Source organism: Cnephaeus nilssonii, assembly GCF_951640355.1.
Source record: "Cnephaeus nilssonii genome assembly, chromosome: 8".
In the NCBI taxonomy this organism is placed as follows: Eukaryota; Metazoa; Chordata; class Mammalia; order Chiroptera; family Vespertilionidae; genus Cnephaeus; species Cnephaeus nilssonii.
In genome coordinates, this window is record NC_137079.1 from 51,638,997 (window position 1) to 51,652,209 (window position 13,213).

Here is a 13,213-nt window from a genome sequence, read left to right on the forward strand (position 1 = left end):
TGTGGTGTGTGTGTGTGTGTGTGTGTGTGTGTTATTTTATGTCCACACACCTGCATTTTCTTCTTGTCCTATCACTTTAACATTACTGGCATAATTATTGGCATTAATTCACTCATTCACTCAATAAATACTTTTAATACCTACTGACTGACAAGTGCAAGTAAAAAGAAAGTCAGATGTTAAGTGTTAAGAATAAACTCACACAGAAACACAATAGCCATTTAGTGATTGAAGATGAGAAAATCTTTATAGTCCTCTCTGAGGAGGGGGCATCTGAGGTAGGACATGGAGATCAGAAAGAAGAACAATTCAAGAGTGGAGAAATGGTACAAAAGCTCTAACAGTGAAACAGACCTGCTGAGTTATCAACACAGAGAGAAGACTCCTTTGGCTTGGTGTAGTGAACAAAGCAGATAGAAACAGAAAATGAAATTGGGGGAAGGTCTTTACCACTTGGGAGTCACTGAGGGGCTTTAGCCACATTATGACATGATGTGGGTTACATTTTTGAAATATTACACTGGTTACTTGAGTTGAATTTGTAGGAGGAAATGAGTAGAATGAGGAAAATCAATGAAGCAGCTATTGTAGTAGTCTTGATGAGAAGTAAGGCTGATTTGGTATAGTTTGGTATCAAGGGAGAAAAATAGACATGGATAGATTTGGGACATATTGAAAGGACTCTATTTTCTTGTTATGACTTCACCCACTTCATCCCAAGCAGCATTTCAGGAGGAAAGCAGGATTCTGCACATCAAACGGACACTATACCACTGAGCAGATTTTAAAGCAAGTCTTTAGAACTCCCTGTGCACCCATACTGAATAAAGAGTGTGATATATTTTTGGCAGAGTATGTGAATTTAGATTTAGGTACATTAGTAATTACCCCACAAAGAAGGCCATAATAGAAATGTTTATCTTCTCTTAAAAACCCTTTATAGGAATTATAATATCCATCACATATTAAAAGATGGATATGATGGAAAAGAAAAGTGCTTAAAAACAGATTGTGAATGTTAAGTATATGTGAACTATTTATTTTCTTTTGGATCTCTTTAGTACACATACGTAAGTAAAGGCAAAGTAAGCAACAGATGACTTAAATGAGCGATTTTCTGGTTGGAGACTTTCATTTGCATTCAGGGATGATTGACAGGAAAGGGCCATATAACTATATATTTTTTTTGTGCATGCCCTACAGAAAACCCACTGGGGGGTGGGTGTCAATACCACAATGCAAATTTTATTATAATTAGTCGATGACCCTAGTAAGGTCTCATTGAAGTCATACCATTTTCCTCTGAGCTTGTGCTAAGAGCTGGTTGTTTCAAATTTTATTTTCCAAAATGAGGTAGAATGGCCAGAGCTGTTAAAGTATTTTTATTATTCCAAAGAGACTCTGGACATGGTACAAACTATCTTAATATATTAAATCAAAAAGAAAATAGACTAAAGATGACAATTTACATATCAGTAATCCCAAAGGTTAAGAATTTATGTATTACTTCTAACAGATGGTAAAGATAAAACATAATAATTTAGTTATACTTTGTACTTCTGGTCCTAAAATAAAGCTAACATATAAACAAAGCAAAGCAAAATAAACAAACAAATGAACAGATAAAAAACTCTTAGGAGAGAAAGCATATTCAAGATTTAAAATGTAAATTTAAGTAGCTTTTTAATATTGACTTTATTAACAAATGGTATCAAGAATTTTCTAATTTATGAAGTAACACTACTAAAATCTGTATGAAAAGACATTCTTAAGTTTTTACAAAGAGAAGATTCTCTAAGAGAATATTTGAGTAATTTTCAGACCTCTAGGATGGAAAAAGCTAGAGTAAAAAAGGTGTGTAGGTTGAGAAAGACAGAGGGAAGATATCTGGTATCATTTAGAAAACAGTATTCAGTGTAAATTGTGTATGAAAACTCTAGATACTTGATCTTTGTTGGTTCTTTTAAAGTTTTTGGGTTTTTTTTGGGCTGATAAAATCTCTTGGTGTAATGATTAATTTTATGTTAATTAATTTTAACTTAACTGGGTTTAAAGATGGATGCCCAGATAGCTGGTGATTTCTGGGTGTGTGTCTGAGGGTGTTTATAGAAGAGACTAGAGGCCTGGTGCATGAAATCGTGCATGGGGCGGGGCATCTCTCAGCCCGGCCTGAACCTTCTCGCAATTCGGGACCCCTTGGGAGCTATCTGACTGTCAGTTTAGGCGCACCTGCCTGCCTCATTGCCCCTAACCAATCTGCCTGCCTGATTGCCCCTAACCACTCGCCTGTCTGCCTGATCACCCCTAACTCCTCTGCCTGCCTGATCGCCCCTAACCACTCACCTGCCTGCCTGATTGCCCCTAACTGCTCACCTGCCTGCCTGATCGCCCTTAACCACCTCTGCCTCTGCCCCCGTCATGGCGGCTTCATCTTGAAGTATGTCCAGAATGACGTCCGGAAGGTCGTTCAGCTGTCCAATCTAATTAGCACAGTATGCTTTTATTATTATAGATTAGCATTCAACTCAATAGACTGAGCAAAGAAGATCCACCTTCACCAATGTCATATTGGGCATCCTCCAATCCATTGAAAACAACAGAGTGAAATAGTGGAGAAAAGGCAAATTATCTCTTTCTCTTTTCTTGAACTGGGATATCTATCTTCTCCTTCAGAAACAGGCTGAATTACGCCACTGACTTTTCTGGTTTTCCAACTTGTAGGCAGCCTAACATGGAACTTCTTAGCCTCCATAATTGCATCTCTTCCCATAATGAATCTCTTCCTGTACATCTATATAGATCATATTGATTCTGTTTTTCTATGTATATCTAAAGAGACTTTTGAGGATTTATTAGTTTTACAACTTATATTTTGTTTTTCATTCTAATATATAAAACATTAGGTAGTATTATGAAGAGGTCAAATTAACCTCAGAGAGAAATAATGAAAAAAAATTCATTTTATATATATATATATATATATATATATATATATATATATATATATATATATATACATACACACACACACACACACACACACACACACACACACACACTAGGTACCTGGTGCATGAAATTCGTGCACTGGGGGTCGGGGGACCCTCAGCCGAACCTGCCCCCTCTCACATACTGGGAGCCCTCAGGGGATGTCCTACTGACGGCTTAGGCCCGCGCCCCACAGGGAGCGTACCTAAGCCGGCTTAGGCCCGCGCCCCACAGGGAGCGTACCTAAGCCGGCTTAGGCCCGCGCCCCACAGGGAGCGTACCTAAGCCGCAGTCTGGCCTCCCTTTGTGGGAGGCAACCAGGCTGGTCAGGGGAAGGCACCAGCCCCATCACCCCACTGCTGCAGCCACTGTCAGTCACCGCAGCCACCAAGGTGTTTTCATCAACATGGACTCCAGTCCCTTCACCAAGAAAAAATGACAACTTTTTTTAGGCATTTTCAAGATGTGTCTTTCATAGGATATGGATTTCTTTATTTATTTTTTATCCTCACCTGAGGGTATGTTTCCATTGACTTTTAGAGAATGTGGAAGAGAAAGGGAAAGACAGAGAGAAACACTTTGATTGGTTGCCTCCTGCATGAGCCCTGATCTGGGTCCCGGCCAGGGAGGAGCCTGCAACCTAGGTACATGCCTTTGATCAGAATCAAACCCAGACCCTGCTGTCTGCAGGCTGAGGCATTATCCACTGAGTCAAACTGGCTAGGGCAGGATATGACATTTCTTAGCCTTCCAGCAATGGACCTTCATTTTTTTCTCCAGAAGTGTGGTGGAAAAACCCTAGATCACCCTTTTGGATTCTTATTACCCAAGTTACTAAGAATATTACCAGTGGCATACAGGAAGCTTAGCCAATGTGCAGTCAGAAAAGGTGTTTCCTCTATAGTTCACACCAATGGAAGGCTGGGCCCTGCCCAGGCCTAAAGCCTCTGGCCGAAGCTTTAGGCCTGGGCAGGCCTCTCCAGCTCCCTCTGATCACTGGCTCAGCCCCTGCCCAGGCCTGCCCAGACCGAAAGCCTCTTGGGCAGGAGCGGACCCCCAGCTCCCTACAATCAATCGCAGGGGGTCCGCTCCTGCCCAGGCCGAAAGCAGACCCCCAGCTCCCTGCCCAGGTGATCAATCGCAGGGGGTCCACTGGTGTACCAGGCCAAAGCAACCCCCAGCTCCCTGTAATTGATGGCAGGGGGTTCGCTTGTGCACCAGGCTGAAAGCAGGCCCCCAGCTCCCTGCCCAGGTGATCAATCGCAGGGGGTCCGCTGGTATACCAGGCCGAAGAAACCCCCAGCTCCCTGCAATCGATGGCAGGGGGTCTACTCCCTGCAATCGATGGCTGGAGCCGGAGCTGACACCCAGCTCCCCGCTTTCGATGGCAGGGGGTCCTCTCGCCATGCCCACCATCCATTGAAAGCAGGGAGCTAGGTGTCCGCTCAGGCTCCAGGCAAAAAGCCTCTGGTGGAGGCTTTCGGTCTGGTGCCAGAGCGGACCCAAGCTCCCTGCAATCCGTTGTATGGGGTCAGCTCAGGGAGCCTATGTATGCAAATTAACCGCCATCTTGGTTGGGTTTATTTGCATACTCGCTCTGATTGGATGGTGGGCGTGGCTTGGCTGGTGGGCTTGGTTGGTGGGCGTAGCTTGGGCATAGTGAAGTTGCGGTCAATTTGCATATTACTGTTTAATTAGGTAGGATATAGTGTTGTATAATGACAGTGTGGTAAAAAATATGGATGGCAACAAAAAGTTTTAAGAAAATTATGTGCCTTGAATTACTTAATCTTCCAGAAGAAGTGCAGATATTTAAGGCACCAGATAGCATTATTTTACTAAGCATAAGTTGGTAACTGAAGTAATAGTCTTAAAAGTCTTAGTTCTAAAAATGATAGACGATTGATAATAGTTGAATGATAAATTAAGGAAATGCCCAAGGACAAAAGAAAAACAAATCCTATTTCAAAGAGTCTAGAGTTTTTAGAAGTCAACTATATATTTATGGAAATGGAGTGAGAAGGAGAGAGAGAGAGAGAGAAAGAGAGAGACTATTAAAATATTCTGTTAAAGATAAGACCAAAAAAAGAGGTCATAGATGTTACTAGCTCAAAAAAAGTACCAGTAGCAAATAGAAATGTTGGAAAAAGAAATGAAAAGATCCAAAACAGAACTCAGTGACTTTCTCAGAAGAAACTAGGATATTGAAAACTATAGAGAAGGTTCCTCTCAAAGTTAGATTAATTCCATAGTAAAAGTCATTGGGCAAGTTATCCTTGAGGACTAGGTTAACTCTTCCAAATGGTTTTATAAAACATGGATAGATATGAAAGAGAGGGCTGCATAATCATCCTTTCATGGTAACTTTGTTATTGTGGACAGAGATGCAGGTATTGAGAAAATGTGTATATAAAATTTGTGAAGTTAACCTATAAGACACAAGCAGAATGACTCAAACTTTAGGAGAAATAGAGAGTACCACAATAGTTATAATTCAAGATTATAGACAATGAATCGAAAAATCAAAACCTCAGCGAAATTAGTCAGAAGAAGAATGACTCAAGCACTAGAAAGAATATTCAAAAGTAGAAAATTATTTGAAAATTGTAAGCAATGGATCTCTTTGAATTACCCATAATCAAATAAGTCATATTTCTAAGAGTGATTTAAACTATATATTTTTATTTAAAAGACTTCATAGAAAAAGTGTTAATTTATAGACAGTAACAAAGAAAAAAACAGCTTAATGGTCAAGATTTTTAAAAAATGGACATATAGAACAGAGAAATAATGAAGAAAAGTAGAAAGACAAAATCTTAATTATATTCATAGACAGAATGGGGTTGTTAAAATTTTAGAGGCATCAGGAAAATGAAGTCAGCTGGCTATACCCTAATGAAGGCTTGTTTGGAAAACATATGACTGGTTTCATGCAAGTGATAATGTTATGAGTTTTGCCAAACTATCACCTACTATCACTATCATGTACACTGCTCTAGAAAGCGGAGCGTGGCTAGAAAAAAAAAAAGAGAGAGAGAGAGAAAGAATAAAAAGAAAAGGCAGTTCTGAATCTCTTCATTGTGACAATATCAGTTATCTACATAGTAGCATGGTGAGCTAATCTACTATATCTGGTCAAGATTTATTTTAAGGGCATCTTTGGCAAGAAATTTTCCAGTATTATATTAAGTAAATGTGTTTTGACCAGTATGACTTAAAGAGTGGTTCACTACAGAAATGAATTTGTGGACAAAGTTTGCAATGTGTGCAGCCTATTTTAGTGCTTGAGTCTTGACTGATTCATTTATTTCTTTCCTCCTCTAATATAGATTTAAGCAGGGTGTCATCAATATTCTGGAACATTGTACATCCTGGTTTATTTTTCCTAAGCATATAACAATTAAATTAGCACAAGAGGATCTTGTGGTCATTTAGAAAAGGAGTGGAGTTCTGGGAAATCAATACTAAGGAACTGTTAGTTAGGAAGTTACACCTGAGTGGCTGGGGCGGGGCCTGCACTGGGGTCCTGAACAGGGGTCAGACCAACATTGCCTTCAGACCATCTCTCTCTAGTTTATGGGCGGCCCAATAGCCAGCAGACTGCCAGCGGGCAGGTTTGGAACCAGCTGGTTCTGGATTTCAATGCAACCCTACTAGGGTCCTGGACTACTTATAATAAAAGTTGCATTGTGGTTTTGAGCTCTCTCCCGCCCCCTGTGGGATTTTTCTGTATGCATTATGGGTAAAGACATGCACAGAAGAAATATAGTTATATAATCCTTTTCTGACAATCATCCATGAATGCAAATGAAAGTCTCCACCTAGAAAATCTCTCATTTAAACCATATAACTCAGGAGTTCAGAACCATTGGCCATTGTCTCAACTTACTTACCTGTCCCTCACGTGGAGTGTATCCTCAATAAATCCCACTTTGTTTTACTTTCATTTTTTTTTTTTTACCTTGAAATCTTTTCTATGTTCAGGAGAAGAACTTAGGTCCCAGTCATTAACCCCAATCTGTAACAGAACCAAATAGAATTAAAGGTGAATTCTTACCCTGTTCAGGATTTGGAGAAATGACCAGGGTTTTGGAATGCAAATTCTGGAAACTTTCTTCACACAAATAATTAGAAAGGCAATTATGAAGTAAAGAAGATATCATTGATTCAAATTTATGTATCAATTTTATGCATTCTTTATCCCATTTCTGATCTTTTGGGGAAAAACTTTACTAGCGTTTGTTTTTTTTATTGAATATATTGGGGTGACATTGGTTAATAAAATTATACAGGTTTCAGGCATACAATTCTACAATACATTATTTGTATATTGTATTGTGTGTTTATCAGCCCAAGTCAAGTGTCCTTCCATCACCATTTATTCTACCTTTACATTCTTCTATCACAGTCCCAGATCAATGGTCAAAGGAGGGGTTCTTCATGAATGTGTAGCAGAATCGCTCAGATGGACTGCTACTCTTATCCTGTGAGGCAGAGGTACACTCATGGTAAACTACAGATTTAAAAGCTCGGCTCAGAGACATAAGAGAAGACAGTCTAGGTATTTGTATTTCTCAATGTTGATTTATAGAGAAAGAATTTGTGTTCAACTACTGGTGTGGTGTCTACCCTTTTGCTCCTCCTCAAAATATCAGATTAATAAATGGATATTTTTTTCTATTTTGATCAGCTGGATGGAGCTGACCTATTAAAATTTATGAATGTGAGAATTTGTTTCTTTCTTTACTGAACCAATAAAAGGCAGGGGAATAGGTAAGGACATCTGCTCTATAGAAATAACATTTCCCTTCATTTACTATTCCAGGTCTGACTGAAGTGAGGCTATGAGTTAGTCTATGCTAGCTATGCTTTAAGCCTAATTTAGATTAGTAAATGATAATGTTTTATGTTACATCTACTGATTATATTCTTTTATTTCTTAATTGTTTCAGAGCCCAGATAGGGAAGAAGTGTCATATTTATTGAGCTCTTAAAACCTTGTAAAGAGAATGTTTATCTCATATCATTAAGCAAAAGTATGACTCTCCATATCAATTTATAAACCATCAAAAATAATCTGTAAAACTAAGTTATATTATAAATACCTCCACACAGAGTTTATACACTAGCATCCAAAAAAAGAAAGAAAAAATTAAGAAAAAATGAGAAAATAATAAAGAAAAATTATCTTTATCAAATGCTTCAGGCACTTCAGAATCAAGACATTACACCTAGTTTGTGTTTGGAGATTGAAGATTGAGTTTTAAATTCAGTTAATTAGTGAAGAAAGATTGTATAACAAAGGAGGCCAAAGTAGGTTTGTGGTATACAAGTTTGAAGGCAATGAATGAGGGAACCAGGAATTTGAGAGTGAGAAGCAATATGACAGAGGCTCAGAGGAAGACTTGTCTTGTTTTCATGCTTGGGACAAAGACAGTAGCCAAAATTACTTTAAGAGTAATCTTTTAAAAGACCAGGATGATAAGTGGGCATCAACTCTACTTCCACTCAGCATTTGCTACAGTCTTTCTGTAATGGACATAGGAATTAATGTGTCCTATGTATTCTTTCCCCACCACCTACCTATTTAATTATCAAGGCCTAGTTGATTGATTGAAAATGTTTGTTAAATTCATTTTCTTTTAATTATACATAAACCCAGTCAAATAAGATATTCAAGTAAAATGATATAAAATAAAAAATATAAAATAATAAATTTTCTACATAAAAATGGTTAAAACTGATGTAATTTTAGAAAAAAAAACTGGCATATCTTACCTAATAATAGACAAACATGTAAATTGACTGTACCTCTGCTACGCCAACAGCCAATCAGAGTGACTATGCAAATTAACCCAGCAAAGATGGTGGGTTAATTTGCATATGCTGGCATGGAATGGCCAGGAGGGGCGTGATGCCTGCTATGAGGGGGGGGGGGCAGCAGAGGGAGCTACAGGAGTGGTGCTCCAGACAGAAGCAAGGACTTGCCGGCTCCGGGGCAGCTGGGAGAGAAGCTAGGGGAAGGAAAGCCTATTCTTGAACGAGTATCGTGCAACGGGCCTCTAATATATATATATTTAGGTTGTTAGTAAATACAAACTTTTTTAGATTTTTACTAGGAAATTCCATAAGCAAGATTTTTTTTTTAAATCTATTTTTATTGATTTGAGAGAGGAAGGGAGAGGGAGATAGAAACATCAATAATAAGAGATAATCATTGATTGGTTGTCTCCTGCATGCCCCCTACTGGAGATCAAGCCCACAACCTGGACATGTGCCCTGACTAGGAATTGAACCGTGACCTCCTGGTTCATAGGTTGATGCTCAACCTCTGAGCCACACCAGCTGGGCATCCATTAGCAAATTTTTAACTTTAAAACTCTATTTATAACTTACTATATATACACAGAACTAATTTTCTCTTTAATTATTGTTTTAAAAGATTGTTTTAAAAAAGACTACATATTGACTGAAAAGGAAATGTTACAGGAAGTTCACTAACTTAAAATTCTTCAATTAATGTGTATTATCTCTTTGTAAGATTTCACTGAGTATGCATTGTTGTAAAAGTTTGATTTACCTTAGTGGAACAAATGTTTAAGTATGCTATTTTTAGGAAGCTACTAGGATCTCTAAAGTGTTTTGGCTTATTTGGGGTGGAAATTGCAGGGAAGCAGGAGTAGCAGATGGAAAGACAGTTGGCTAAACCTACTGCCCATAGTTCATAGTTGCCAAAACCCTTGAAAGTAATGGTGCAGTTTGGAAACATTTTCTGGAAGAACAAATGTTTGCTACAGAAACTAACATTGGGGCTATTAGGAAATATCCAAATAAAACATTTTTTTTAGCAGAAGTAAATATTTTACTTAAGGAATCCTCTCCAGAGTAAATATACCATTTCAAGGTATATACAAGAAAACAAGCTTATCAATACTGTAAAATGAGTATACATTATGTGACTACCTTTCAATATTATTCATCTTATGACTGATAATTTAGCAACATCTAAAATTTGGGGAAAAGTTAATAAAATAATGAGTATCTTTGTACTACACTATTTTAACTTATTCACATTCACTATAAATGAATTTGTGAATCATATAAATAACCTAAAAATTAAGTCAAATTGATAAACTTTAAGCATTGTGAACAAAGGGTTATATTTTGATCCTAAACTTTGAAATGTTTATTAATTATTTGATTTAAATTTATTAGAATTTGTCTTACATGTACATGTTTTTATTCTCTGAGATTTATCAAGAACAGTTTTTAATAAAAATCAGTTCAATAGTTATGATGAGAATATAAAAATGCCTCAAATTCCTGATATTTCTCTGGGTCCTTTCAATACATAAAAAATGCTTCTTTTAATTACTTTATTTTATCTTTGTTTTTCAGTGTCTTATATAGACACCTTATTATTCTTTTGTGAGAAGTATAAATATGTAGAATTTTAATGGTGGTAAAAGGATTTAAAATCAATCTAGTTCAATCTACTCACTAATTACAGAGGAGCAAATTGAGTTTTAGAAAGGTTAAGCTATTTGCCCAAATCATAGAACAAATTAGTCACAAAGTAGTCTAAGACTTCCAGTCTCCGAAATCTTGCAGCAGCAGAATTTTTAAATTAAACTTGTATTTTCTTATTTGTTTTTTTTCTCTTTGTCATTTCTTTATATGCCTAGAGTTTAGAGAAAAAAAATCCATGTGATAAGATGTAAGACTTAATGTGTACTAGTCCAATAATTTTTTATTATGGTTATCTATTTTATTTATAAACTGATGAGGAAAAAGTAGAATCAGCATTATAGTGGTGAAATTCTCTGTAGATTTTCTTATTTAGTACTGCTAGGGGAAAATAATGATGCTTTGGTTTTAACAAACACTTGTGAGTACTTTTTTTTTTCATATGGCTCTCCAGCTATGCATACAAATGTACAATTCAATACATTAAGTTTAAGGTTCTATGCAGTAAAGAATTAATCTTGCCAAAGAGAGGTGTAACCATTTCCTTCAGCTCTTGGGAGGTGATCTCTAAGCAGAGGAATGTCCTGCCTGATGAATGCCTTTGTTTACCTTGGAGCCTTGGGACAAACTGAATCGTCTATGCTAACCATGTAACTTATGGTTGGGGCTTTGGACCATACTGTATCACTTGGTCTCTGGAGGGGCCAGCCAGATACTAAGGTCAGTCATGCAGGTGGTCTACCATACCTTTATGACTGAACACCAATAAAAACTCTAGACTCAAGGTTCGGGTGATTTCTCTGGCTGGCAATAAACCAGGCTTGTTACAAATCATTGCAGAGAGAAGCAAACACTGTTTACATGATTGCACTAGGAGCTTCCATGCTCTGAAAGTTCATGCTTGGGACATTCCTGGATCCTGTTCTATGCACCTCCTCCCTTGGCTGATTTTAACCAGTATCCTTTCATTGTGTGAAACCATCCCATAAGTATAACAGCTCTGTAGAGTTCTGTGAGTTCTAAAAAAATAAACCTGGGGTAATCTTGGGGCTTTCTGATATTACAGTTTATATCAGAAGTGACAGTAGTCTTGAGGAATCCTGAATTATGCAGACACTAAATATAAAATAGTTCACTTACTTTCAAATTAAAAACTTATGGGAAAATATTAAAACTACAATGAAAAAGTAAAAATAAGTATTTAAAAATGTTAAGCTCGAATAGTTTACGTTGAATTCCATCAGGAACTGATTCACTGAAAGACATTAGTGCAATTCAAAGAGGCTTGGTAGCTACTTAGCAAGAATTCACAAGAAACAAATTAAAATAACATATTGGGAGTTTGGATCATCTATCAATGTTCCTTTTTTTATTGATTTTAAGCAATATTTGATGAATATAGACATGTTTATAAAAGTAGAGAGTCAATCAGTAAGATTATTCACCATTTTAGCAGCACTTAACAATATTCCCCAGGAATGGTAGCAATATTTAAACATATTTAAAATTCACAAAGATGCATTTTAATGTTCCCCAAAGCTTTGTGACTAGCTCAAACAAAATTTCCCTTAGGTCATCTCTAATCAGATTAACCATTTGCCTTCTTTTTTTTTTTTTTTTAGCTTACTTCATGCTACTTACGTTATTTGAACAGCCTCATGGCAAATAACCCAGAAACATAAGATGATATATAAATTCAACACACATGATGATAATTAAGTCGGATACATTTGTACATGAACATAGGTATACAAGATTGTAGAACAATTAACAAACTGTTCTTAATACTTTGTAGTTAAATGTTATATTTCAATTATTTGACTAGCATGAAATGGTACACATACTCCTTTTTAATTATATACCAAAAATGCATCACTATACCTTACAATAAATACCTCTTCTTGAATTAATTCATAGAGTTATTGATCCCAATTCATTTTGAGTTAAACAATCTAAAATAAATACCCTTCTTTTGAAATTCTTATAAAAAGCATTTATGAAAATATCTAAAAAAACATACCAGAGTTTATAGTCAAATCCAAAAATATAGCTGTTTTTGCATCATGTAAAATATATGTATATAATCTGTATCTATGTTTCCATATAAATAGAAAGATAGATTGATAGATATAGCTCAAGCTAGATATATAGGTATAGATATAGATATATAGATATATAGTATTTTCTTTTTTTTAGTTCATACCTATCTTGAGGCTTTCTTTGTTCTTATTTTCATGTCTATTTTTTCTGAATTTCTACCTACTGAAATGCTTTGATGTTGGCATGCCTTAGCATCTAGGACTTGAGAAAAATCTGCTTGAAAGATCAAAGTAGACATTTATGTGAATTATTTTAAAATATACACTAACCACTGTAATTTATTGGTTCCTCTTCTAGTTAATTGAATAATATTCAGAAATAAGAGATAGCAACGGAGAAATGCAATTAACATAATATTTTAGAAGCAATTACCTAGATCACTGTGATGTTACCTATACTAATAAAAGCCAAGGTGGCCCTCACATGACGCCCTCACGTCATTACAAGATGGCCACCCCACATTGTCACAAGATGGCTGCTACAAGATGGCTACCACAAGATGGCTGGCAGGGGAGGGCAGTTGGGGATGACTGGGCTGGCAGGAGAGGGCAGTTGGGGCCAACTGGGCTGGCAGGGGAGGGCAGTTGGGGATGACGGGGCTGGCAGGAGAGGGCAGTTGGGGCCAACTGGGCCGGCAGTGGAGGGCAGTTGGGAGCGA